At 41.2% G+C, this 26718-nt stretch overlaps 1 long non-coding RNA gene across 1 annotated transcript in view; it reads right to left on the bottom strand.

Moving 5' to 3' along the window:
* Positions 1 to 26718, bottom strand: part of LOC123327850 — a 44932-nt gene that overhangs the window by 7194 nt on the left and 11020 nt on the right. The window contains exon 2 of the long non-coding RNA XR_006542529.2: positions 14721 to 14841. This is a non-coding gene — a long non-coding RNA (uncharacterized LOC123327850). The remainder of the gene's footprint in view (positions 1 to 14720; positions 14842 to 26718) is intronic.

Consider the following 26718-nt stretch of genomic DNA (forward strand, 5'->3'; position numbering starts at 1 on the left):
TTGTGCACTTAACATGTAATACTCAACATGCATTAAGTTCTTAACAGTTTACAAAGGGCTCACACACAGTTCTCAGTTGGTCCTTATTCCAACCTTACAGGTGGGATCAATATTCTCATCCCCATCTTAGATGAGCTAGCTGAGTATCAGAGAAGTTAAACCACACCTGTAATGACACATGAGTAGGAAGAGAGAGACCCAGGTTGGAATGCATATGCGGTTTGCTTTCTTTTGCACTATGCTATTTTTATCATTTATTTATTTTGGGCTGTGCTGGGTATTTGTTGCTGCACACAGGCTTTCTCCAGTTGCAGTGGGTGGAGACTACTCCTCGTTGCAGTGCTCAGCCTTCCCATTGCAGTGCTTGGCCTTCCCGTTGCAGTGGCCTCTTGTTGCGAAGCAGGGGCTCTAGGGCATGCAGGCTTCAGTAGTTGCAACACATGGGCTCAGTAGTTGTGGCTCCCGGGCTCGAGAGCACAGGTTTACTAGTTGTGGTGCAGGGCTTAATTGTTCTGCAGCATGTGGGATCCTCCCACATCAGGGATTGAACCCATGTCTCCTGTACTGGCAGGCAGAAATTTACCATCAGGGAAGCCTATGTACCATGCTATTGAAGGGTGTCAGAATATGCCACCAACAATAATATGCCATTTTGGCATAAAGATTACTTTGAGTTGAAGCCAATTGATTTAAAAAAAAAAAAAAAAGAAGAAGTTTACACTCTTTTGGCTGCAGTGCATGCATGTGGGATCTTAGTTCACTGCAGGGATCTAAGCCGTGCAGTAGAAGGTCAGAGTCACTGGACCGCCAGGGAAGGCACTAAGCAACAGTGCCCAGGGAGAAGCTCTCTGCCCTCCCTTTCTACCTAAATGCAGAGCATAACTTTCCCTGTTGAAGGTGTCCTTGCCTTCTTCCTTCCCCCCAGGACCAGGAGGAGGAGATGAGTGTCATCACTGGACAAAGCACTGGTTTGAATCTGCATAACAAATCTTAGCAAATTACTCTTACCTTTCACTACTTTCTCCTGTGTATTTCCCACAATTTACTGCCCTAGAAGCCCAAAGCCCTTTTACTTTGTCTTATCACTTCTCCACACTTAATCATCCTTTGTTAAAATTGTATATAAGCTCCCAGACCTAACTTTTTGATTTTTTTTAAACTTTTTTCCTATGAGGCTCTCCATGTGCCTATGAAATAAATCTGTTCTCCTGCTACTCTTTTGTCAGTTTAATTCACAGTACCCAACCTAAGAGAGTAAAGTAAGAAGGTAAAGGAAAAGTCTTTCCTCCCTTACACTATGATCTCACATTTTTCATGTCTACCATCTCCAAATTTCTTGAGAGTTTTTCTCCCTCAACTTTATCACTATATCTAATACGATCATGGGAGAGTGGCTGGCTGGCTGGATTTCCTTTAAGAAATATTTAAGTTTAACATACAGCTTTTCAGGATTAAAATTCAAGGGATAAGCATTTTGCCTTCCCCAACACCTTGTTAATATTTTCTAAATTAAGAAATCTGTATAAAAAATAGATAACCAATGAGAATCTACTGCATAGCACAGGGAACTCTACTCAATGTCCGATGGTAACTTAAATGAGAAGGAAATCCATAAAAGAGGGGACAGCTGATTCACTTTGCTGTACAACAGAAACTAACACAACATTATAAAGCAATTATACTCTAAATTAATTAAAAAATAAAATAAGAAATCTGTAGAAACCCTACAGATTAACAAAATTTAAATTAATTTTTTTAATTTTAAAAATTAATTTAAATAATAAAGTAAATAAGAAATCTGTCAAAACCCTAAATATTTAGAGGTTAATCATGATCATTCATTTGATATGAAAGTTAAAGTGAAAGTCGCTCAGTTGTGTTGGACTCTTTTTGAACCTGTGGACTATATACAGTCCATGGAATTCTCCAGGCCAGAATACTGGAGTGGATAGCCTTTCCCTTCTCCAGGGGATCTTCCCAACTCAGGGATTGAACCCAGGTCTCCTGAATTGCAGGCAGATTCTTTACCAGCTGAGCCACAAGGGAAGCCCAAGAATACTGGAGTGGGTAGCCTATCCTTTCTCCAGCGGACCTTCCAAAGCCAGGAATCGAACCAGGGTCTCCTGCACTGCAGGTGGATTCTTCACCAACTGAGCTATCAGGGAAGCCCTCATTTGATACAGCTGGAAACATTCAGGAGCTGGAAACATTCATTGATCACGGTCAGTGACTGGACATGATTACTCAATTGTTCAGTTAGTGTTATTAGATATTATTGTTCATTATTGTTCAATGAACATTTATTGTTTGTTAGAGATTTATTTCTCTTAATACACATTTGAGTATGCTTACTTGCACTTTAAAATGACTTACATGAAAACTAATGTGGTCTTTGATGAAGACATTAAAACAGTAAACTAGTTGTCAGTTATTATTTTTTCATTTACATATAAACTTCCTTTCTCTATATGAAAAGGAAAAGATGAGACAAAGTAGTTGGCCTAAGAATCCATAGACTTATCTGACACTTCTCTGTCAGTGGAGTACCTGTGCAATCTGTGTTGTGTGTTGTTCAGTTGCTAAGTGCTGTCTGACTCTGTGACCCGTGTGGACTGTAGCCCACCAGGCTCCTCTGTCCATGGGATTTCCCAGATAAGAATACTGGAGTGGGTTGCCACTTCCTTCTCCAGTGGATCTTCCTGACCCAGGGATCAAACCCGAGTCTCCAGCATTGGCAGGTGGATTCTTAACCACTCAGCCACCTGGGAAGCCCAGTCTAGCTGTGACCTTCATACAATTTAAGAAAGAGTTGATTTATGTGGTAGTGGTTTTGCCTCCAGATCACTATTTCACTGAAACTGAAGTCCTGCAAGTTAATCAAAGCTGACTCCTTCTTTCTTAGCTGGAGCTAAGAAAACTGGGTCTCTTGTCAGCTCCTGCCAATGAAGACAAAACAAACAAGCTTGCAGCTAGTCCTGGGCACACGAACTACACCAGGGCAGGAAATCAGCAGGAGGCTCCGATGTCTCAAATGCATAAGGACACAATGTATGTTTGCTGAAATTCTGGAGTCAAGCAAATTTTTAAGATTTTTGAAAAGATGCTCAACATCACTCATTATCAGAGAAATGCAAATCAAAACCACAATGAGGTACCACCTCACACCGGTCACAATGGCTGCTATCAAAAAGTCTACAAACAATAAATGCTAGAGAGGGTGCTGAGAAAAAGGAACCCTATTACACTGTCAGTGGGAATGCAAACCGGTACAGCCACTATGGAGAACAGTGTGGAGATTCCTTAGAAAACTGGAAATGGAACTGCCATACGACCCAGCAATCCCACTGCTGGGCATACACACCAAGGAAACCAGAATTGAAAGATAATATGTGTACCCCAGTGTTCATCAGAGCATTGTTTACAATAGTCAGAGCATGGAAGCAACCTAGATGTCCATCAGCAGATGAATGGATAAGAAAGCTGTGGTACATATACACAGTGGAATATTACTCAGCCATTAAAAAGAATACATTTGAATCAGTTCTAATGGGGTGGTTGAAACTGGAACCTATTATACAGAGCAAAGTAAGCCAGAAAGAAAAACACTAATACAGTATACTAATGCATATATATATGGAATTTATAAAGATGGTAACAATGACCCTATATACAAGACAGCAAAAGAGACACAGATGTAAAGAACAGTCTTCTCTGTGGGAGAAGGCGAGGGTGGGATGATTTGAGAGGGTAGCGTTGAAACGTGTATATTATCATATGTGAAGCAGATCACTGGTCCAGGTTTGATGCATGAGACAGGGTGCTCAGGGCATGAGCACCTGGGGGTTAGGATGAGCAGGGAAGTGGGAGGGGGGTTCTGGATGGGGAACACATGTACACCCATGGCTGATTCATGTCAATGTATGGCAAAAACCACTACAACATTGTAAAGTAATTAGCCTCCAATTAAAATAAATAAATTAATTTAAAAATAAAAATACAAATGGCAAAAAAAAGATTTCTGAAATAAGACTCCAAACAAATTCCTTTTATCCCATAAATTTCCAGCTCCATGAAGAATTTAATGCTTGATTATGGAGGGTCTACTATGTGCCAGGAGTTTTCAAGTGCATTATTATATTTTTGCTCAATTAATATTATGATAACCTCAGTCTCTTACATTTTCAGCCACCAATGGTTGGCAGAAAAAAAGGCAGGCATATTTTTTTAAATGCCTCCATTTAGATATGGGGACAGGAGAGGACAGGGTGAGACGTATGGAGAGTAATGTGAAAACTTACATTTAGTTCAGTTCAGTTCAGTCGCTCAGTCGTGTCCGACTCTTTGCGACCCCATGAATCGCAGCATGCCAGACCTCCCTGTCCATCACCAACTCCCAGAGTTCACCCAAACTCACATCCATCGAGTCAGTGATGCCATCCAGCCATCTCATCCTCTGTTGTCCCCTTCTCCTCCTGCCCTCAATCCCTCCCAGCATCAGAGTCTTTTCCAATGAGTCAACTCTTCACATGAGGTGGCCAAAGTACTGGAGTTTCAGCTTTAGCATCATTCCTTCCAATGAACACCCAGGGCTGATCTCCTTTAGAATGGACTTGTTGGATCTCCTTGCAGTCCAAGGGACTCTCAAGAGTCTTTTCCAACACCACAGTTCAAAAGCATCAATTCTTCGGCGCTCAGCTTTCTTCACAGTCCAACTCTCACATCCATAAATGACCACTGGAAAAACCATAGCCTTGACTAGATGGACCTTTGTTGGCAAAGTAATGTCTCTGCTTTTGAATATGCTATCTAGGTTGGTCATAACCTTCCTTCCAAGGAGTAAGCGTCTTTTAATTTCATGGCTGCAGTCACCATCTGCAGTGATTTTGGAGCCCAAAAAAATAAAGTCTGACACCATTTCCCCATCTATTTCCCATGAAGTTATAGGACCAGATGCCATGATCTTCGTTTTCTGAATGTTGAGCTTAAGCCAACTTTTTCACTCTCCTCTTTCACTTTCATCAAGAGGCTTTTGAGTTCCTCTTCACTTTCTGCCATAAGGGTGGTGTCATCTGCATATCTGAAGTGATTGATATTTCTCCCTGCAATCTTGATTCCAGCTTGTGCTTCTTCCAGCCCAGCGTTTCTCATAATGTACTCTGCATATAAGTTAAATAAGCAGGGTGACAATATACAGCCTTGACGTACTCCTTTTCCTATTTGGAACCAGACTGTTGTTCCATGTCCAGTTCTAACTGTTGCTTCCTGACCTGCATACAGGTTTCTCAAGAGGCAGGTCAGGTGGTCTGGTATTCCCATCCCTTTCAGAATTCTCCACAGGTTATTGTGATCCACACACTTTATTGGCATAGTCAATAAAGCAGAAATAGATGTTTTTCTGCAACTCTCTTGCTTTTTCCATGATCCAGCAGATATTGGCAATTTGGTCTTTGGCTCCTCTGCCTGTTCTAAAACCAGCTTGAACATCAGGAAGTTCACGGTTCACATATTGCTGAAGCCTGGCTTGGAGAATTTTGAGCATTACTTTACTAGCGTGTGAGATGAGTGCAATTGTGCGGTAGTTTGAGCATTCTTTGGCATTGCCTTTCTTTGGGATTGGAATGAAAACTGACCTGTTCCAGTCCTGTGGCCACTGCTGAGTTTTCCAAATTTGCTGGCATATTGGGTGCAACACTTTCACAGCATCATCTTTTAGAATTTGAAATAGCTCAACTGGAATTCCATCACCTCCACTAGCTTTGTTCGTAGTGATGCTTTCTAAGGCCCACTTGACTTCACATTCCAGGATGTCTGGCTCTAGGTGAGTGATCACACCATCGTGATTATCTTGGTCTTGAAGATCTTTTTTGTACAGTTCTTCTGTGTATGCTTGCCACCTCTTCTTAATATCTTCTACTTCTGTTAGGTCCATACCTTCTGTCCTTTATCGAGCCCATCTTTGCATGAAATGTTCCCTTGGTATCTCTAATTTTCTTGAAGAGATCTCTAGTCTTTCCCATTCTGTTGTTTTTCTCTATTTCTTTGTATTGATCGCTGAGGAAGGCTTTCTTATCTCTCCTTACTATTCTTTGGAACTCTGCATTTAGATGCTTCTTTTTTTTTTTTTTTTTTTTATTTTATTTTTTAAATTTTACATAATTGTATTAGTTTTGCCAAATATCAAAATGAATCCGCCACAGGATCTTTCCTTTTCTCCTTTGTTTTTAGCTTCTCTTCTTTTCACAGCTATTTGTAAGGCCTCCTCAGACAGCCATTTTGCTTTTTTGCATTTTTTTTCCATGGGGGATGGTCTTGATCCCTGTCTCCTGTACAATGTCACGAACCTCTGTCTATAGTTCATCAGGCACTCTGTCTATCAGATCTAGTCCCTTAAATCTATCTGTCACTTCCACTGTATAATCATAAGGGATTTGATTTAGGTCATACCTTAATGGTCTAGTGGTTTTCCCTACTTTCTTCAATTTAAGTCTGAATTTGGCAATAAGGAGTTCATGATATGAACCACAGTCAGCTCCCTGTCTTGTTTGTGCTGACTGTATAGAGCTTCTCCATCTTTGGCTGCAGAGAATATAATCAATCTGATTTTGGTGTTGACCATCTGGTGATGTCCATGTGTAGAGCCTTCTCTTGTGTTGTTGGGCATATGTAAAAGAGATAGCCAACGGGAATTCGCTATATGTCTCAGGGAACCCAAGCAGGGCTCTGTATCAACCTCGAGGGGTGGGATGGGGAGGGAGATGGGAGGGACGTTCAAGAGGGAGGGGACATATGTATACCTATAGCTGATTCATGCTGATGTTTGACAGAAAACAAAAAAATTGTGTAAAGCAATTATCCTTCAATTAAAAAATAAATAAAATTTTATAAAAATCCTCCATTTAGAAGGGCTCTGTAAGGTTTTTTTAATTGTCTTATTCAACAGGTATGTTCCAAAAAGAAAAATCAGAATCTCGTAACTTTAAATATGAATATTATCTTTATTAGAACAATTGATACAAATAAAAATGCTGTCAGAATAAATCTTTTTGTCCCTAAAGGGGGTCATAATTTATCAAATTCCCTGCCTTTATTTCACACTATTTATTTTATTTCAGAGCTGTATGATCTTAAGAATTACATGATTATTATTTTCCCCAGTGTTACAAACCTCTAGTTCTTCCTCTCTAAATAGTTTAAAGGTTTAACACTGATGTTTAGAAAAGCTTTTCAAATGTCATATTTAAGTACTTTCCCCCTAAAGGATGATAATTACATCATCCTTTAGTAATTAACCAATCTGATTGCTTCTGGATAAAATAAACTCTTTAGCAAAATTACACTCATGTGTTTACTATGGTAAGGTTATTTAAACAACTGGATTCCAGGAAATGAAGTTGCAAAACATGTTTAGGTAAATAATGTTTTAGGTAAAAACATTATCCAAATGGTCCTGGTAACTAGATTTACAAAATTATTAGCAATTTCTATTACAAAGTAAACCTTCATTTCAACAGAAGGCACCAACCTTAAGAATAACTCAATATAGGTCATCATAGTGGAGAATAGAGGAGCTTGGCATGCTGCAGTCCATGGCGTCATGAAGAGTCAAACACAACTTAGCGACTGAAAAATAACAACAACAACAATAGCTCTTCCCAATTTCGTTCAGCTCTGGAGAAATTTAACACTGACCTAAACAATTAATATACAGCTATCTCCCAAGGGCATAGCATAACTAAATTCCAGGCACTAAATTTGAAGTCAGGACACTTGATTTGAATGGAAACTTTTTGTTACAATTGATATTCCTTAACCTAACTGGGAAAGGATAACCATTTTACAGAACTCTTTGAGGCTTCAGTTTCATAATCTATGTGAAAACTCTTCATAAATAGATAAGCAAAAGTTATTTCCTTTTTCTGGGGTGACAACACCCATAACTGTGACCAAGCCAACAGAAGTCAACTGTAGCAACAGGCTATTTTTTGATTTCTGTTTTGCCTCAGAGCCTAATAAATCAGAGCCTACTCATGCCTAAACAGACACTGAACCCCTGCCTGCATTTGGGGCCCCTGATATAGCCAGACGCTCAGTGAACTTGCCTATTACTAACTATCCCCCATCTTGCCTCATTCTGGCTTCTCCAAGATAACACAATCTTTCTCACGTGCATTTTCAAATTATTTATGTACAAGTACTATTTTCTACAGGCTTCCCTGGTGGTTCAGTGGTAAAGAATCTGCCTGCAATGCAAGAGATGCAGGCTCGATCCCTAGGTCAGGAAGATACCCTGGAGAAGGAAATGGCAACCCACTCCAGTATTCTTGCCTAGGAAATCCCATGGACACAGGATCCTGGCAGGCTACAGTCCATGGGGTCACAAGGGTTGGATATGACATAACGACAAAACCACCACCACCTCCACTATTTTCAATGGCTTTTACAACTGATTCCCCTTGTAATATCTTTTGTTATGATTAACAAAAAAAATGATACTATTGGATAAAGTGAAAATGAAAACGCTCAGTTGTGTCTGACAATTTGTGACCCCATGGAATTTTCCAGGCCAGAAAACTGGAGTGGGTAGCCTTCCCCTTCTCCAGGGAATCTTCCCAACCCAGGGATCAAACCCGGGTCTCCCACATTGCAGGCAGATTACCAGCTGAGCCACAAGGGAAGCTAATCACTTATTAAATAGTAAATTTCATTACTAAGTCTCATACACTGAAATAAAGGATGATAAAATTATTTTTTTCTATGGCCGGTGGGCTCTGTCATGTCCAACTCTTTATGACCCATGGATAGTAGCCCACTAGGGTCATCTGTCCATGAAATTTTCCAGGCAAGAACACTGGAGGTGGTTTCCATTTCCTACTCCTGAGGATCTTCATGACCCAGGAATAGAACCTCTATCTCTTGTGTGTCCTGTATTGGCAGGCAGATTCTTTAGCACTGCACCACAAGCTCCAAATGATGCCCAAAACAGCATTTTGAAGGATATCTCATTGACCATCTACATCATAGTCACATAGGATATTAAATAAAATGCAGACTTATCTAGAGAACTCAGTTGCCTGCAAGCCACTGAAACTCCCTAGGGAAATGTTACCACGCTGATGTTTGAACGTGATGAGAAGTGTACAGTCAGCACTTGAATACATTGGAATTTACTGAAGAATCAGTAAACATAACTACATTTTGACACTTCTCCATTTTGTTTCCCCTTTTCATCCACAGTACATCCACTGTAACTTCTAATCCACCACTGTCCTTTGAACCAGTTCATCCAGTCCCAGGCATGAGAGCACCACACAGCGGAGGGCAGAGTCCCCTTGTAAAACCAGTCTTGAGCTAGTTGTTTCTATCTGCTCCTCAATCCTCTTTCCATTCTGCATCTGAACTTCATTGTAGATGAGGGAAGTAAATTAATACTGGAGGCGGATGATGTGAAGGAAGTGGCAATTACTCGTGGTGGTAGCGCTAGACCTCTACATAAGTGAACAAGGTTGAGCAAGGAGCTTTATGAGAAATTTCAGGTTAATGTTACCCATAAGTTACTCATAGGTTAACAGCTTGTTTTGAATAATATAAATTAGCAGTTTTATTTCCACTATATTATTTTATTTTGCCAACAATACCTGTAAACCACATCTCCTATAAACAAAACAAAACAAAAGAATGCCTTAGGCTTCCCTGGAGCTTCAGTGGTAAAGAATTCACCTGTCAATGTAGGAGACACAAGTTTGATCCCTGCTCCAGGAAGATCCCACGTGCTGCAGAGCAAGTAAGCCTTACACTATAACTATTGAGCCCGTGCTTTAGAGCCCGGGAGTGGCAACTCTTGAGCCCACTTGCTGTAACTACTGGAGCCCGTGTGCTATACAGCCCATGCTCCACAGCAAGAGAAGCCACTGAAATGACAAGTCTGAGCACCACAGCTAGAGAGTAGCTCCCACTCGCCGCAAGTGGAGAAAAGCCCTCACAGCAGCAAAGACCCACCCAGCGCAGCCCCCCAAAACAATGCTTTAGGACCTCTGAAAAAAATTTTTAACACACATATTTAGTAATTACAGAATTATAGAAGTAATAAGTAATTTTCATTATAGAAAATGAAAACATTGCAGAAATAATGTACAACTTAGTTCATATGCACCAATACATTTGAATCAGTTCTAATGAGGTGGATGAAACTGGAGCCTATTATACAGAGTGAAGTAAGCCAGAAAGAAAAACACCAATACAGTATACTAACGCATATATATGGAATTTAGAAAGATGGCAACAATAACCCTGTATACGAGACAGCAAAAGAGACACTGATGTATACAACAGTCTTTTGGACTCTGTTTGGGATGATTTGGGAGAATGGCATTGAAACATGTATAATATCATATATGAAACGTGTCACCAGTCCAGGTTCGATGCATGATACTGGATGCTTGAGGCTGGTGCACTGGGATGACCCAGAGGGATGGTACGGGGAGGGAGGAGGGAGGCGGGTTCAGGATGGGGAGCACGTGTATACCATGGCGGATTCATGTTGATATATGGCAAAACCAATACAATATTGTAAAGTTAAAAAATAAAATTAAAAATAAATAAATAAATTTAAAAAAATTTAAAATGACAAAGAGATATTATCACACCTATTAGACTGACAAAGATGAAATTCTTTTTTTTTAACTTTAAACTTGTTATTTCCTTTTGGGGTATAGCCAGTTAACAATGCTGTGGTAGTTTCAGGTGAACAGCAAAGGGGCTCAGCTATACACACACATGTATGAGACAAATATTGAAAAGAGAAAGTGTGAAAGTATTCTGACCAAACAGCCCAGTGATTTAAGGTGAGATTAAGTTAGTAAAGTATCATTCATTTGTCAACTGATTCCGGGAACTTCTCTGTACCATTGCCTGGTGGGTGCGGCTCTTCCAGCCTGGTTATCAATTCTAGATAAATAACCTCCAGTCAGGTCTTGAGTTCTCTTCGTTCATGATTCCAGGAAACACTGCTGAAAGACATCATGGACCAAACAACATTTGTGCTCTCTGAGGTCATTGGCTGGGCCTCCAGGGTCCCATAATGGGGATTGCCTCTGAGACCTGGACAGCCTCGCTGTGAGAGGAGCAGCCAAGATTCATCTGATAACAGCAACAGATGAAGCTAAACTCTGTATGGCTGAGGTTGTATTTGCCTGGAGTCTCTAAATTACTGTGCATTTGTTTATTCCTTCCCTTGGAAGTTCTGAACTGAGTCTCATTTTGAGAAAATTGCCATGAGAAGAAGCGAGCCTGGGCAGAAGGGATACCATCTGGACCAGAGATGGCACAAAGGAAAAACCGTAACAAAGAGCTCGTACATTTTCTTTGTTTTTATTTTCTATCTTGATGAAAATTATAATACAAAACAAATGCAAACACAAAATGCAGATGAAATCATGCTTTTTTGACAGATCTATTAGGGGCCTTAACATTATCTGGGAGCTAACATCACAGTTGATTCTCTAATTATTTTTGTTCTGTTCTTGCTCCCCAGGCTTGCTGCCTTTCCAGCCACGACCTTGGTCCAGTTCTCCACATGGACTGTGCTATTTCCTTCACTGATTCACTCAGGACCCTCTTCCCCTGGCACCATTTCAGGAATGACCCTGTCACTACTACCACTGTAGAGCTGTTTCCAGAATGTTCACTGGGAAACGTCATTGTACTTAGCATAACAAAATGTGTGAAGTGTAGATTAAAAGATGGAGTAAGATATACAGAGATTAGACAGACAAATGGAGATTCTGCATACATACTTGAGTAGAGATTCTACACATGCGTATACATTCTGAGGTTATTCGGGAGATTATTTTGTTTCTTGGCTGTGCTGGGTCTTAGTTGCTTAGTTCCTCTGAGGCATGTGGAATCTTAGTTCCCCGACCAGGGATCAAACCCATGTTCTCTTCATTGGAAGGCAGAATTCTTAACCACTGGACCCAACAGAAAAGTCTCTTTTTCTTGAATTCTTGATCTTCATGATACAACTTCACATCTCAGATCCATCAAAAGATTAATTATAAAGATACAGAGGCCCCTGGATAGCCAGATGCTTTTCTTCTGAACAGGATTAAAATTTCAATGGATTTGACATCCTAAGATGATCAGTCATGTTCACTAACCTTGCACTCCATTCTCCTAATCCTTGCCAACTACTTCATAAACTTATGCTCCAGGAAAATGATTCCCCAGTTCCTTTCCCTAATAGTCCCTGGTGGCAGTAAGTGAAGAAACTCTGCTCCTGGGGGAAATCCCTGAAAACCCACAGGCCAAGAATCAAAGGAACTGTGGTATCACCTAAAGAACTAACAATTTGAAGACAAGGCAGGTGAGGAACTTCTGAGGATTTTCTTGCCACTCTCTGGAATCCCAGAGGAGTTGAGGGGACTCTTGATGACACCAGCTCCACTCTGAGGTCAGCAGAGGGCAGTGTGGTAGAAGCTGCCCCAAAGAAGAGACAGTAATTCACAGCGGAGTCCAAGACCAACCGGGCAGGGCTGCACGGCCATTGTATATTCCAGAACATGAGAGAAAGCACAGCACAAGTTTTAGAGGCAGCTTGACTCCAGTTCCCATTGCTTCTCGATAGCTAGGTGACATGACCTTAAACAAGTGACTTTTTTTAAACTTAATAAGTTTTATACTGGAGTATAGCCTATTAACAATGTTGTGATACTTTCACATGGACAGCAAAGGGACTCAGTCATACATAAACATTTATACATCCCCCCCTAAACTCCCCTCCCATCCAGGCTGCCACATACACTGAGCAGAGCTCCCTGTGCTATACAGTAGGACTTTGTTGGTTACCCATTTTAAATACAGCAGTGCATACTTGTCAATCCCAAGCTCCTTAATTATCCCTTCCCTCCATTCCTCGCCCTGGCAACCCTCAGTTCATTCTCTAAGTCTGTGAGTCAAGATTGACTTCTTCATATTTATTGTCATCATTCTAAAAATGGAACTATTTATATCTTTTTCATAGGACTGTTCTGTGATTTAAAGAAGATAATGCATATGAAACCATTTTTGGTATACCGCAGTACTGCTTCTTACACTATATGAGCTTGACAAATTAGTAAACTCTGCACCTCCATCTGCTCATTTATTACGTGACAACAATCCTCATGTCTGCTTTATAGGGGTCTTATGAGTATTAAATGAGATGATACAAGTGAAGTATATGGAATCACTCCCAGTAAATGATAGCAGCTAGCTTTTAGTAATAGCAATACATGTTAGCTATTAAAAAGTGATCACTCAATAAATGAAAACTATAATCATTATAATTATCATCATTCAGAGACTGTAAGTGAATGAGAGAAACATTGCGGAATTTTCCAAACTCACCAGACCCACTCATTACAGAACTTAAAAAACTATTCTTTCTTCCTTTTCATCAACTTCCTTTATTCATAATATAATCAAAGTATTTATAAATAGAATCTCAAGTCAGGCTACTGTGTCCATTTCTGAGACTTCTCAGTGCTTAAACTTAAGCCAAGAAATGCAAAATAACTCCCCAGAAGTTATATGGAACTTTCCAGCAAGAAGTACTTTCAGAAGGATTACACTTATACAAATGCTGACACATACCCATGTATACAGGCACTTCTAATCAGCTTGGCCGGAGGGTTCAAATTTCAATGGGCTTTGGCCATTTGAAATAGCTGAATTCCAACAAAGCTATCTGGGTAATGCCTTGGATGCCTGATATATCACTTAAAATCAAAGAGTTATAGGAACTTAAAATAGATACCTTAGTGGTTTTCAATGTCCAACCAATGGAAGGTTCTTCATTAGCAAGAATTCCTGATCAGTCCCTTCTTTTGGGAAGAGCTTGCTCAGTGACTGATCCAGATTGGACAATGTAAGTCATTATAAAATTTTTTTATGTATTGAACTAAAACTAGTTACCCAGAATTTTCTATTCAGTAACATTATTACATTATTTCTATCCTCTGAATATAAGAAATCAAGTCAGTGCCCTCTTGTCCAGGAAGATTCTTCACTCTTCACAAGCTTTAAAACAGCTCTCATGCCTCCTCTTAGTCTTTTCATCTCAGTTCTTCTTCATTTCCCATCCAGTCTTATTCAGTATTATCGTGAACAGTACAGTGGGAACATTACCTCCAGGGTGAACATCTGTTGTGTTTGCCTTTCTGGTATCCATTTCCCTCTGCTTTTACTCATAGGCTTCCTCTTCATATGGGAACCTACCTCATGTGGTTTAGATAAAAATAATCCTATCTGCTGCTACCAACCCTTCGAAACCAAGAACTGGCATGTAACCCACATATGGCCACCCCACCCTGCCCACAGTGATTGCTGTAGGGATGTGACCTATGCCAGGCCAATGAGAGTCCATTTTAGGGCGCTGCTGGAACCAATGGGAAAAGCATTTTCATTCTGCTAATTTAGAAGAATATAAGTCATAGATGTTGAGGGTCATACTTGTCACCATACTCTGAGAACCAATCTAAGAATAAATACAGCACACAGGAAACAAGTCAAGAGACTGAGAGAGGCAGACTCCTCCCTACCCGGAGCACTCGGCTCCACCTATGCTGCAAGTACGGGTATCTCTGCAATTTGAAAATATCACATCCAATGCGTTTTGTTTGTTTTTTAGTTTTATTTATGCTACTTTCAACTTCAAACAAAATCGATTAACACACTTTCCTTACCTGTGTAAGAGGGCATTGAGTCCAATCTACTCCCCTCATCCACTCCCCTAGCAGCTCCACAGTTCCTTCAGGTTAGGTCCCCTGAGAACTTGATGTTATCAGCTGTCTCAGTTGGGAATCCCTTAGGTGCAAGAAGAGAAATGGACATATGAAGATACAACAGTACAATCATAAACGAAGGCTTCTTCCCTTTTAAGTTGGACCTGATTTATTTTGATGCCATATTCCAACATACTGAGATCACTATAAATTCCATTATCATTTAAATTAGTTGTTTTTGACAGGTGTGTATCTGCTGCATACATTTGTGAGTATGCCTTCTATGACTTTACTAAACCACTAATACAAAAGTTGAATAAGACAAGGGCGCAGAGCCTTGTGGTCTACCACTAGAAATCTATACAGGTTAACTGACTATTCATTAATATCCTTTGGGTCTACTTAGCCAGCCAGCTGCAGACTGTCTAACGTTTCTCTAATCCAGCTCATATTTCACCATTTTAACCTTAACCTATCTCAAAGGAGAAATTGAAAAATACTTTTCTTCAAATATAAAAGTAATAACCACTACACCTGGCATCCACTATCCCCTTACTACTTACCCCTTACAGTGATAACTTTTACTAGAGAATTTGTCGTTCTGAATTGCCACTGTCTATCTTTCCAGCAAGACTGTGAGTTCCTCGAGTGGGCAAGTTCAGTGTCTGCAGTAATGTATTGGTGCTCCCCTGGTCCATTAGGTGTTACAAATTAGATTATAAATGTTTTATTTTATCTTGCAGAGGAGGGACAAAGAGATATGGTGACTTTTACAATAATCCAGAAGGGATTAGTTGGGCCCTTTTAAAAATTAAAAGATGATGGCAGTACTTAGTTTCCTCAAAAACAGGGTATCTTTAGTATTATTCTTACAAGCCATGCTTAGGGAATTGGATGAAAATAAAAAGATTAGGTAGAAAGGGGAAGAAGAAAAAACAAAGGGGATTGGCTAAGATAGAAGAAAATGAGCAGAAAAGATAGAGGAAAAGCCAGAAATAGCACGAAACGTGCCTGATACCTAACAAGTGGATCAAATCATTCTCCTCCTGGGCCATTGGCCCGGACACAGGGAACATTATGATGTGGTTGCTGTGGGCTGACCTCTGAGAGAGAGGAGATGAGCTGGTTACACAAATAGGAGATACTTCTTGCAATAGACTAAATATACCACACATCCCTCCCCTGCCCCTGCCAAATCTTATATTGAAATTTAAGCCCCAGTATGGCACCCCACTCCAGTACTCTTGCCTGGAAAATCCCATGGACGGAGAAGCCTGGTGGGCTGCAGTCCATGGGGTCGCTAATAGTAGGACACTACTGAGCGACTTCACTTTCACTTTTCACTTTCATGCATTGGAGAAGGAAATGGCAACCCACTCCAGTGTTCTTGCCTGGAGAATCCCAGGGACGGGGGAGCCTGGTGGGCTGCCGTCTCTAGGGTCGCACAGAGTCAGACACGACTGAAGTGACTTAGCAGCAGCAGCAGCAGCAGCAGGATGGTACTTGGAGGCCAGGCTTTTGGAAGGTGCTTAGGTCATGAGGGTGGAGCCATCATAAATGGGGTTCAGTACCCTTACAAAAGAGGCCCCAGAGAGACCCTTTACCACCACGGAGGAGGCAATGAAAAGACAGCCATTGATGAATCAGGAAGATGGGTTCACCAGACACTGAATCCTTGGCACCTTGATCTTGGAACTTCTCAGCCTCCAGGACTGTGCGAAATATATTGCTGTTGTTTACAAGCTACCCTATGGTGTTGTGGTATAGCAGCCCAAACAGAGTAAAACATGACTATTTGGACTTCATAACTTAGGGAGTTGAATGCAGTTTGGATGAACTGGAATATATAGTCATACATGTGGGAATGCCTCTACCAGTAACTATTGAGCTTTTATAAAATATCTACTTTAATTTCTATAATAATCTTTAGAAATAATGCTATCACTGTCCTTTTTTTGCAGATAAACTGAGGCTTGGAGATATTAAATAACAACCTTAGGTCAATGCCTAATTTGCAATGTCACCAGAATGTGACTTCAGGCCATCCTTGTCTGGACTTACACAATTACCTCAGGCTTTGAGATTTCAGAACTTTATTTACAGCTCACCAGGGACTACCAAGTTAAATGTGGTTATCATCACTTCCTTTAAAGATGCCCGTACTCTTCTTTTAAAAAATGGCAACACTGAACTGTATTTTACCACTTGCTGTTTTTTCAGTAAAGTTTTTCATATACCTCAAGGTTTGGATTCTCAGTTTAAAGCAAAGAACAAACCTCTTTGTAACTGGGAGTGATCTTTATCACTCTGAGGTTTGAAGGATATTGTCTTGCTCACATGTTGAAAGGTAACACAGCTGTCTGCAATGAATCTCTGATCAACAGATGTGAGAGAGAGATGGTGAAAAGGCCCTGGTCAAACAAACAGAACATCTGGCTGAAGAATTGAGATTTCTGTCTTTGGTTTTTCCCTCTCTCAAGCGCCATTACTCTGATGATCACTTATGATTCTTGGAAGTAAAGCCCAGTTGCTGGTCACACTGTCAGTATTTCCTTCATACTATCATTGTTACCGTGAAAGTCATTGTGAAGCAAAAAAATGAAAGAAAAATAAAAAGACCACTTCTTTAAGAAAGTTTGCAACTTATAGTATTTATAAAGGCAATTAGTGGACTCTACAACTGGATGTTATATCATTTCTTTAATAATTAATCAAGCATTTCATGAATTTATTATTATGGATAATTATTTAATGAAACTATTAGCATAAGTTCCTAAAAGCAGAATGCACACACTTAAGCTGTAGTTCAAAGGATGGAATTTTGCCACAGAAACTACTTTATAAACAAGGTAGTTGCTGAAAAATAATACTTTTACAGTAAAGAAGCCACGTATCTGCTGCCATTTTTCCAAAGCCATTTTTCTCCCCTTCCTCTTTTAGGTTCCACTTCCTCTCTCTGTTTCAGCTCTTCTCCAACCACTGCTACAGAAATTGATACTAAATTTAGAGCCATAGCACAAGTTCTGATTCTGAGTATCTCTAGGTAATTGAACTGCCCCTAGAAACTTTCCCATCCTAAGTACCGGGAAAGAGTCAGCTGGTTCCAACCCTCAGGAATATGGATGACACTCAGCTACTTTGGGACACGGTTTATGGCACCTCTTCATCAGTTCAGTTCAGTTCAGTCACTCAGTCATGTCTAACTCTTTGCAACCCCACGGACTGCAGCACGCCAGGCCTCCCTGTCCATCACCATCTCCCAGAGTTTATCCAAACTCATGTCCATTGAGTCGGTGATGCCATCCAACCATCTCATCTTCTGTCGTCCCCTTCTTCTCCTGCCCTCAACCTTTCCCAGCATCAGGGTCTTTTCAAATGAGTCAGCTTTTTGCACCAGTTGGCCAAAGTATGACACAGAAGCAATAGAGTAAAGGGGTCTCAAATCAATCGTACTACTTTGATTCACTGTGATCTGGGCCCACTGGGACTCCTGTCAACTAACAGCCCCAGAAAGACAGTCCCTCACTCAGATGTGGGAGACAGGGTTAAGACTGGAGTTTTCCCAGGCCTGCTGCTATTGTAGGGCAAACTGAGTTATGGTGAGATAAACAGAAGTATATAAATATATGAAGAGATGAGAATAAAAGAGAAGAGCATGCATTCATTCATGAAATCATGCTGACATATTCATGTGCCAAGCAAGATCTTCATGATTGGTGTCTGGAATACAACCTATAAAGAGTAGATCATGCAACAAATGGAATACATGTATGAACACTCATCCATAATGTAAAGGGGTAGACTTCAATAGAGGTTTGATCAACTTTGTTATGTGAAACAAAAGAGAGAGAATTCTCCTGAGGAGACTCAAGGAAGTCATGAAAAGCGTTGATACTGCTGCCAGGCCTAGCAGAACCTTTACAATAGATAAGTATGCTGCTGCTGCTAAGTCGCTTCAGTCGTGTCCGACTCTGTGCGACCCCATAGAGGGCAGCCCACCAGGCTCCCTCGTTCCTGGGATTCTCCAGGCAAGAACACTGGAGTGGGCTGCCATTTCCTTCTCCAATGCATGAAAGGAAAAGTGAAAGTGAAGTCGCTCAGTCATGTCTGACTCTTAGCGACCCCATGGACTGCAGCCTACCAGGCTCCTCTGTCCATGGGATTTTCCAGGCAAAAGTACTGGAGTGGGTTGCCATTGCCTTCTCCAGAGATGGAGAAGGCTTTTTTCAAAGCATTACGGTGGTGCAGTCAGTAAAGAATCTGTCTGCAATGTAAGAGACCACCTACAATGTAAGACATCTGGATTTGATCCCTGGGTCGGGAAGATCCCCTGGAGAAGGTGAGCTACTGTCCACAGGGTCACAAAGAGTCAGACACGACTGAAGCAATTTAACACACACAGCAATGCTGTGAAGTATGTAGAGCAGATTATTTCCATTATATAAGTGAGAAAACTGAGTCATACAAAACTTCAGTCAGTTGACCAAGGCCACATACTCAGTGTAGGTAAATTCTGACTGGATCCTCAGTCTTTTGACTCCTGGTTTACTGCTATTTACTTATGTTGTGTTGTGTGTAAAGACAAAGGGATACACCTGCTACATTGGCATCAATAACCCTACAACCAGGAATAACGTTACTATGATTTCAACCTGTCTTTCCTAAGCTAAATCTCCATCAAAAACTCTTGTATTTAGAACATGTTTTAATCCAAGTCTTGATGGGAAACAAATGGCATGTTCAAATGATTTGATTTGGGGAAAGTTTAGTACAGGGGTTATTTATCGAGGTGTGGACAAGATTTAAGCGAACTAAGAGAGGAGAGTGTAGGATCCCAGAACTGGCAACATCAAGGGTCTGTCACCACCACTACCACCTCTAGGTGTGAAGGGCACAACGGGAGCAAAATCATGAGAACCCAGGCAGGGTATCATGGACAAGACATCCTGGCAGGAGCTGTGGCTTTAAAGGCAGACACCCCTACTACAGCTTTACCCACTTCTAGCTTTCAGAATGCCTGCCAGTGCCTTCCATCGGTTGGACCCACTAGGAGTCAAAGGGCATGAGAACCCACTGATGAAATCTATAGAAGGTCAGCTTTTTAGGGTAAGATCACATTACGAAAGGTGGAAAGTAAATCTGGAAAGGTGAACAGGCAGCATCCAGCACAGGGTATGGCAGGAGGTGAGGCGTGGTTTCTAGTGTTTTGTTTTACCCATCTTCCTCACCCACTCGCACCTCTGATCTGAGACCACACACACAAACACACACACACCATTCTCTTTCCTCCTTCTCGCTTGCTGTTTCCTTTTATATTTTGGAAATCTCACCACTCAAGTCAGTGCCCTGGGTCTTCAGCCAGGAATCCACTCCAGGCCAGTGGAGCCAACTCTACTTCATCCCAGTCTCTTGGACATTTTAAGTCCTGGTCTGAACTTGAGGATGTACGCCTGCCAAGGTGAAGGGTGAGTTACAGAGGAAACACGTATGTGATTGTATGGCGTTCCAAATCCTGTCATCTTCAGGACCTTCTTGGTATAGTCAGATAAATGGTATCATTTTGAGGACTAAATCTTGGACATCCAGGCTAAAGTTCTTCATAAGCTTTGACTGGATGAGTCAGTGACTCTGTTGTACCAGCTGCAATCAATCCATTCTCTTTCATACTAGGAAGAGAGGGCTACGGTGGCCAAGCCCTTGTGACAGATAAGTCCATCACCAAAAGCATGCTCTTAGGGATGACCAACTAAAAAAAAATTTTTTTGGCTCTTAATGTAATCAGGACATCTAAAAGATTATTTTGGTGGAGAAATAAGTCCTGGGTTTATTTTGCTAATGAATGAAGTTTACTTTGTTTCCATTTTTAAAATAAAAATCATAGGCCTGTGAATTATGTCTGTAATCTTATTCAGTGATAGTTTCCCTCTTAGACCCTTGATGGAAAGCCAATTTTATTGTAAGGTAGAAGAGTGGCAGCTTAAAAGGAATGAGAGAATAGAAGTGTTTATTTTATATCATGAAGGTTAATTTTACAAAATCTGATGTTTTAACAAATATCTATGTGCCCATTAAACCAAAAGTTTATATTCCGGTGATATTGAAGTTAGATTTTTTAGTTCAGAAATCTCAAATCGACAGTGGGCGAGTAGGATATTTCTAGTGAATCATTTGTTGCGGTTCATTGTTGGGTGTCCTTCTCCTCCACTGCTTGTTTGCCCATCAGAGCTCCACATACTGCTTCTAGCCAATTATCCACCCATAGGGAGGCCACCCACCCATATTAGTCTCAATCATGATCTTGGCCAATCTCAATCATGATCACTTCTGAATACTTCCTAAATTCTCCTGCCGCAGGCAATAGGAGTTCAGTTGTGCTGGGATTGTTTTAACCTGGAGATAATACAAAGAAGATAATACAACGAAGATCATGGCATCTGGTCCCATCACTTCATGGGAAGTAGATGGGGGAACAGTGTAAACAGTGTCAGACTTTATTTTTTGGGGCTCCAAAATCACTGCAGATGGTGACTGCAGCCATGAAATTAAAAGACGCTTACTCCTTGGAAGAAAAGTTATGACCAACCTAGATAGCATATCAAAAAGCAGAGACGTTACTTTGCCAACAAAGGTCCATCTAGTCAAGGCTATGGTTTTTCCAGTGGTCATGTATGGATATGAGAGTTGGACTGTGAAGAAGGCTGAGCGCCAAAGAATTGATGCTTTTGAACTGTGGTGTTGGAAAAGACTTTTGAGAGTCCCTTGGACTGCAAGGAGATCCAACCAGTCCATTCTGAAGGAGATCGGCCCTGGGTGTTCTTTGGAAGGAATGACGCTAAAGCTGAAACTCCAGTACTTTGGCCACCTCATGTGAAGAGTTGACTCATTGGAAAAGACTCTGATGCTGAGAGGGATTGGGGGCAGGAGGAGAAGGGGATGACAGAGGATGAGATGGCTGGATGGCATCACCGACTCGATGGACGTGAGTTTGGGTAAACTCCGGGAGTTGGTGATGGACAGGGAGGCCTGGCCTGCTGCAATTCATGGAGTCGCAAAGAGTCGGACACGACTGAGAGACTGAACTAAACTGACTGAATACAAAGAAGTACAGAATGGACTCCAAGGGTAGAAGTCCAAAACCTTCCACAACAGAGCAACATTTTGCAGAAAGGAAGATTTTTCAGACAAAGAAGGAAATCAATTTTTTTGGAAACAGAATGTCTGTTTTTTATCTTCTCCTCTGCCTTGCCTTTTAACTTCTTTTTTCTTGGCTGAACTTCTAGAAAGATGGGAGGAAGTTTTGAGTAAGTTTCTAGCATGTCAATTGGCAAAGCTAAAGGGCTTCACAAAATAATGGCTAGGGTCTTGTCTCATGATAACTGGTCTGCTGCTGCTAAGTCACTTCAGTCGTGTCCGACTCTGTGTGACCCCATAGACGGCAGCCCACCAGGTTCCCCCGTCCTTGGGATTCTCCAGGCAAGAACACTGGAGTGGGTTGCCATTTCCTTCTCCAACACATGAAAGTGAAAAGTGAAAGTGAAGTCGCTCAGTCGTGTCCGACTCTTAGTGACCCCATGGACTGCAGCCCACCAGGCTCCTCCGTCCATGGGATTTTCCAGGCAAGAGTACTGGAGTGGGGTGCCATCACCTTCTCCAGATAACTGGTCTGGAAAGTCACAAATCTCAGGTCAGAGATAGGCAAAGTCATAAAGTGGGAAGTCTCCTTCTTTTCCTTGTTCTTCTTCTTCCCCCTCATAACTAAGGCTTATAACCCTGTTATTTCCAACCAGCAGTATCTCATGGTTAGAGCCTTTGCATTTTTGAACCCATTAATTCAAACAACCCACTTGACTTCAATCCTCTTGGTATCCAGCCAGAGGAAGCTGGCTAGCTCTTAACAGATTTGAGCAGAGAGCTAAGGGGTTAATGGGTAACTAGCTCCAGGTAACATACTTGTGTTTAAACTGAGACTTCTTGGAACTATCACTGAAATATACAGAAATGACTCCAATGTGAAGAATTTGGAGACTTAGCATGTGACTGGGAAATTGTATTTTGGATAGACAAAGCCTTTTGGAAGCTTCAACTCTTGCCATTTTGACCTCGATTATGCCTCTTTTGCATGGGGGTGACCCTTCCAGTTTTACCACAGGACTGGTTGGGACCTGGGGTCAGAACATTCAGACCTCAGACTTAAATATAAGAGAAGTTTGTAGTCATTCAGCTTTGTTTTTTTGGTCTCTCAAACATATAAACCAGACGGCACTCAGTGAGATCCAAGATTAGGGGCACTGCTGCTTGATGACTAATGCAATTAAATAAGTTTTGGTGCTGGCATAGCACCACAATAACAAATCCCATAGTGTCAAAGGCTTTTGCCAGATGGATTGCTCAAACCTTTGGAAGCACTCTCAAGTACACATACTTAATCACTGCAGGGCGAGTTCATGGAAAAATGACATGGTACTTGTGTGGGTGGAAGTCTCTTGTCACTTTCATTGGGCAGTCAATGCCATTGTCAGCTTGTATAGCCAATATTGTTCTGCTTTCCTCACTTGTGGGCCAGTGGTATTTAATTATTAGAAATAGGATGAATTTAAGAGATCTAATGATTTTTCTCCCAAATATATTGGATTTTTTTAGAACAGGCCTGATTTCAAATATCTTGTTCCACTGACTTTTAAAGCACATTCTGTACTCATCAAACTGAGTCCCAGTTTTTACTTTAAAAGTAAGTTAGAGAACTTCCTCTATTCTATTTAAAAACACAACTTAACTTACCCCAGAGGGATGTATGTATTGAAAAGTAAGTTAAAAGCTTTGTGAAAACCTAATTGAATCTATTGTTTAATTAACTTATTAAAATAAATCAACAAGCCACTCAATTTTTCCTTCAATCAATATTTACCACATACAAGGAATTTGAGAGAGATTCAGCATGATGTGCTACCTCTCCTCAAGGAGTTTATAATTTAGTTCAAGAGGCAAAATTGGCACTCATGAAAGATGGTGGAGAATTCTCTGGTGACCCAGTAGCTAAGACACTGCACTCTCAATGCAGGAGGGGCAGGGTTCAATTCCTGGTCAGGGAACTAGATCTCTCATGCTACAACAAAGATCAAAAATCTGACATACCTCGATTAACAACCAGCAGAGCCAAATAAATAAATATTTAAAAAAGAATAAAGATGGTGAGTGAGAAGCGTGGATAAGTCAGTGCAATAATTGCATGACAGTGTTACTGTTATACAGGTTCATAAAGAGGGAAACAAGGATAGAATAGTCAGACAAGTTGTAGAATGGGGATGGCGTATGACAAGGTCTCTTAGGTCTTTGTTGACTTGGATAGACATAGAAGAAGAGTGTCTGTATAATAAAAACATGCAAACAAGGAGGCTAGGGTGAAGAGAAATGAGACACGAAATGAAAATATGTAAGGTTAAAATATGGAAAGCCTTAAGACAAGCAGAAACATTCAGACTTAATGGTGTAGCCTATAGGTTTTGAAAGGTTTTCATTAAAAGCTGAATTTCAGGACCCTTAGGAGGAATTCCCATTATGAGTCAAGTGGTAGTGAGGGAGCCTTGGACTAAAGCAGTATAAGCAAAATAGAAAAGGAAGGAGCGATGTGAATGATATTGAAAATATCTATCAAGACTAGATACCAGGAATAAACAGGAAGACTGGGTCACAGGCTATTCCAAACCCAGTGATAACGTCCATGTTCATCACTAAAAAAATCTAGTTACACTGAACTGAGGGAATACTGGTGCCACTGGTAGTAGATTTTAGAAGGGCCTGTATTTGGGAGGGCTTCCCAGGTGGCTCAGTGGTAAAGAATCCATCTACCAATGCAGGAGCTGCAGGAGACGTGAGTATGATCCCTGGGGCAGAGAGATCCCCTGGGGGAGGAAATGGCAACCCACTCTGGTATTCTTACCTGGGAAATCCCATGAACAGAAGAGCCTGGCAGGCTACAGCCTACAGGACCGCAAAGAGTCAGACATGACCGAGCCATTGAGCACACACGCTATTTGGGAAAGAAGATGAACTGAGCTTTGAATTCTGCACTGTGAGTTGAGGAAGGGAAAATCAAGTGAAAAGATCACTTAGATAATCTAAGAGGTACATGGATCTCAAGTGAGATCAAGAATGTGATACTGAAACCATGGTAATAGCTGGCCAGTCATAGGAAGAGAGCATACAGCCAGAGAAGAACAGAGGCCCGAGGCTGTTGTCCACTAAAACTGAGGACCAGTTACATTCTGGAGAAGGCAATGGCACCCCACTCCAGTACTCTTACCTGGAAAATCCCATGGATGGAGGAGCCTGGAAGGCTGCAGTCCATGGGGTCTCTGAGGGTCGGACACGACTGAGCGACTTCACTTTCACTTTTCACTTTCATGCATTGGAGAAGGAAATGGCAACCCACTCCAGTGTTCTTGCCTGGAGAATCCCAGGGACGGGGGAGCCTGGTGGGCTGCCATCTATGGGGTCGCACAGAGTCAGACACAACTGAAGTGACTTAGCAGTCGCATTCCATTGGTTTGCCCAGGACTGCCCAGGACTGAGAGATGTTAGAATGTCTGCCCAGGACTAACAGATGTTAGAATCACAAAGCTGTGTACAGAAACCTACTATACTTAATCAAATGGCATTTTATTATTAAAACTCTAGGAGAGGGCTGTTTTTATAATGTATTGACTTCTGCTAAATTAAAAAAATAAGTTCGCAAAATTGATGGGTTATGTTTAAACCTTCCAGCCTGAATCACTATGTAAACAAACCATAAACATGATGTGTGGCATAGTTTCTGTTTTTCACCACCTCTGTTTCTAACCTGACATGGATTATCACACAACCACCCTGCTAAATTGCACAGCTGTTATTTTCCTGATTCTTCAATGAGAAAACCAAAAGACTACAGAAACTTGGCAGTTTGATACAGGTCAAATACTAACTGGTAGGAAGAAGACTGTTACCAGGGTTTTCTGATTCCAAATGTTGTGCTCTTTCTGCTATGTGATAAGTCATGTTCAACAGAAATGTGGAAAAGGTGGGACCCCTTCCAAAAAACCAGATAACAAATTCCCGTGATGCTAAGAATCTTCAAGTTAAGCGGAGCTCTAACTTCTCTCCACTTCCTGTGTTTCCCAGTGTACATGCACAAGCAAACACACACACCCAAACCTCTCAAAAGGCTTGTCAAAATTAATTAAACCATAATCCAGCACAGGTACATTGGTGTGGGATAGTTGGGGAATATTTATGCTGCTACTTATTCATACTTAATTAAAGTAAGTGCTTCTCTAGTTTGTAAGTAGAATTCACAACAATTCATTCAGATGAACAAAGCAACTTTTCAGAATCACAGCCCACCATCCTGCTCTTCACCAACAGATGACATCATGATTGTGCCCAGATATTTAAGTCTCAACTAAAGGCACCCCACTCCAGTACTCTTGCCTGGAAAATCCCACAGATGGAGGAGCCTGGTAGGCTGCAGTCCATGGGGTCGCTAAGAGTTGGACACGACTGAGCAACTTTACTTTCAATTTTCACTTTCATGCATTGGAGGAGGAAATGGCAACCCACTCCAGTGTTCTTGCCTGGAGAATCCCAGGGACGGCAGGGCCTGGTGGGCTGCCGTCTATGGGGTCGCACAGAGTTGGACACGACTGAAGCGACTTAGCAGCAGCAGCAAAGATTGTTAGTCTGTGGGTGAAATCATAAAGTCAGGCAGATAAAGTAAGTGAATGAAGTGAAACTAGTAAAAGACAACAGAGAAGTTGGTGCTGGATGAAGTAGAGCATGCCCTATCCAAAGGGGCAGCCAAGCCTCAGTTCTAGCCAGTTGTAATCATGAGGGTTTGGGGGTGCACTGTTGCAAGGTATTCTGATTTTCCAAGACAGTGTGAAAGTTCTGATTTTTATGTGAAATCTCCTGGTTTTAAATTTTGCAG

Source organism: Bubalus bubalis, chromosome 10, assembly GCF_019923935.1.
Source record: "Bubalus bubalis isolate 160015118507 breed Murrah chromosome 10, NDDB_SH_1, whole genome shotgun sequence".
Classification (NCBI taxonomy): domain Eukaryota; kingdom Metazoa; phylum Chordata; class Mammalia; order Artiodactyla; family Bovidae; genus Bubalus; species Bubalus bubalis.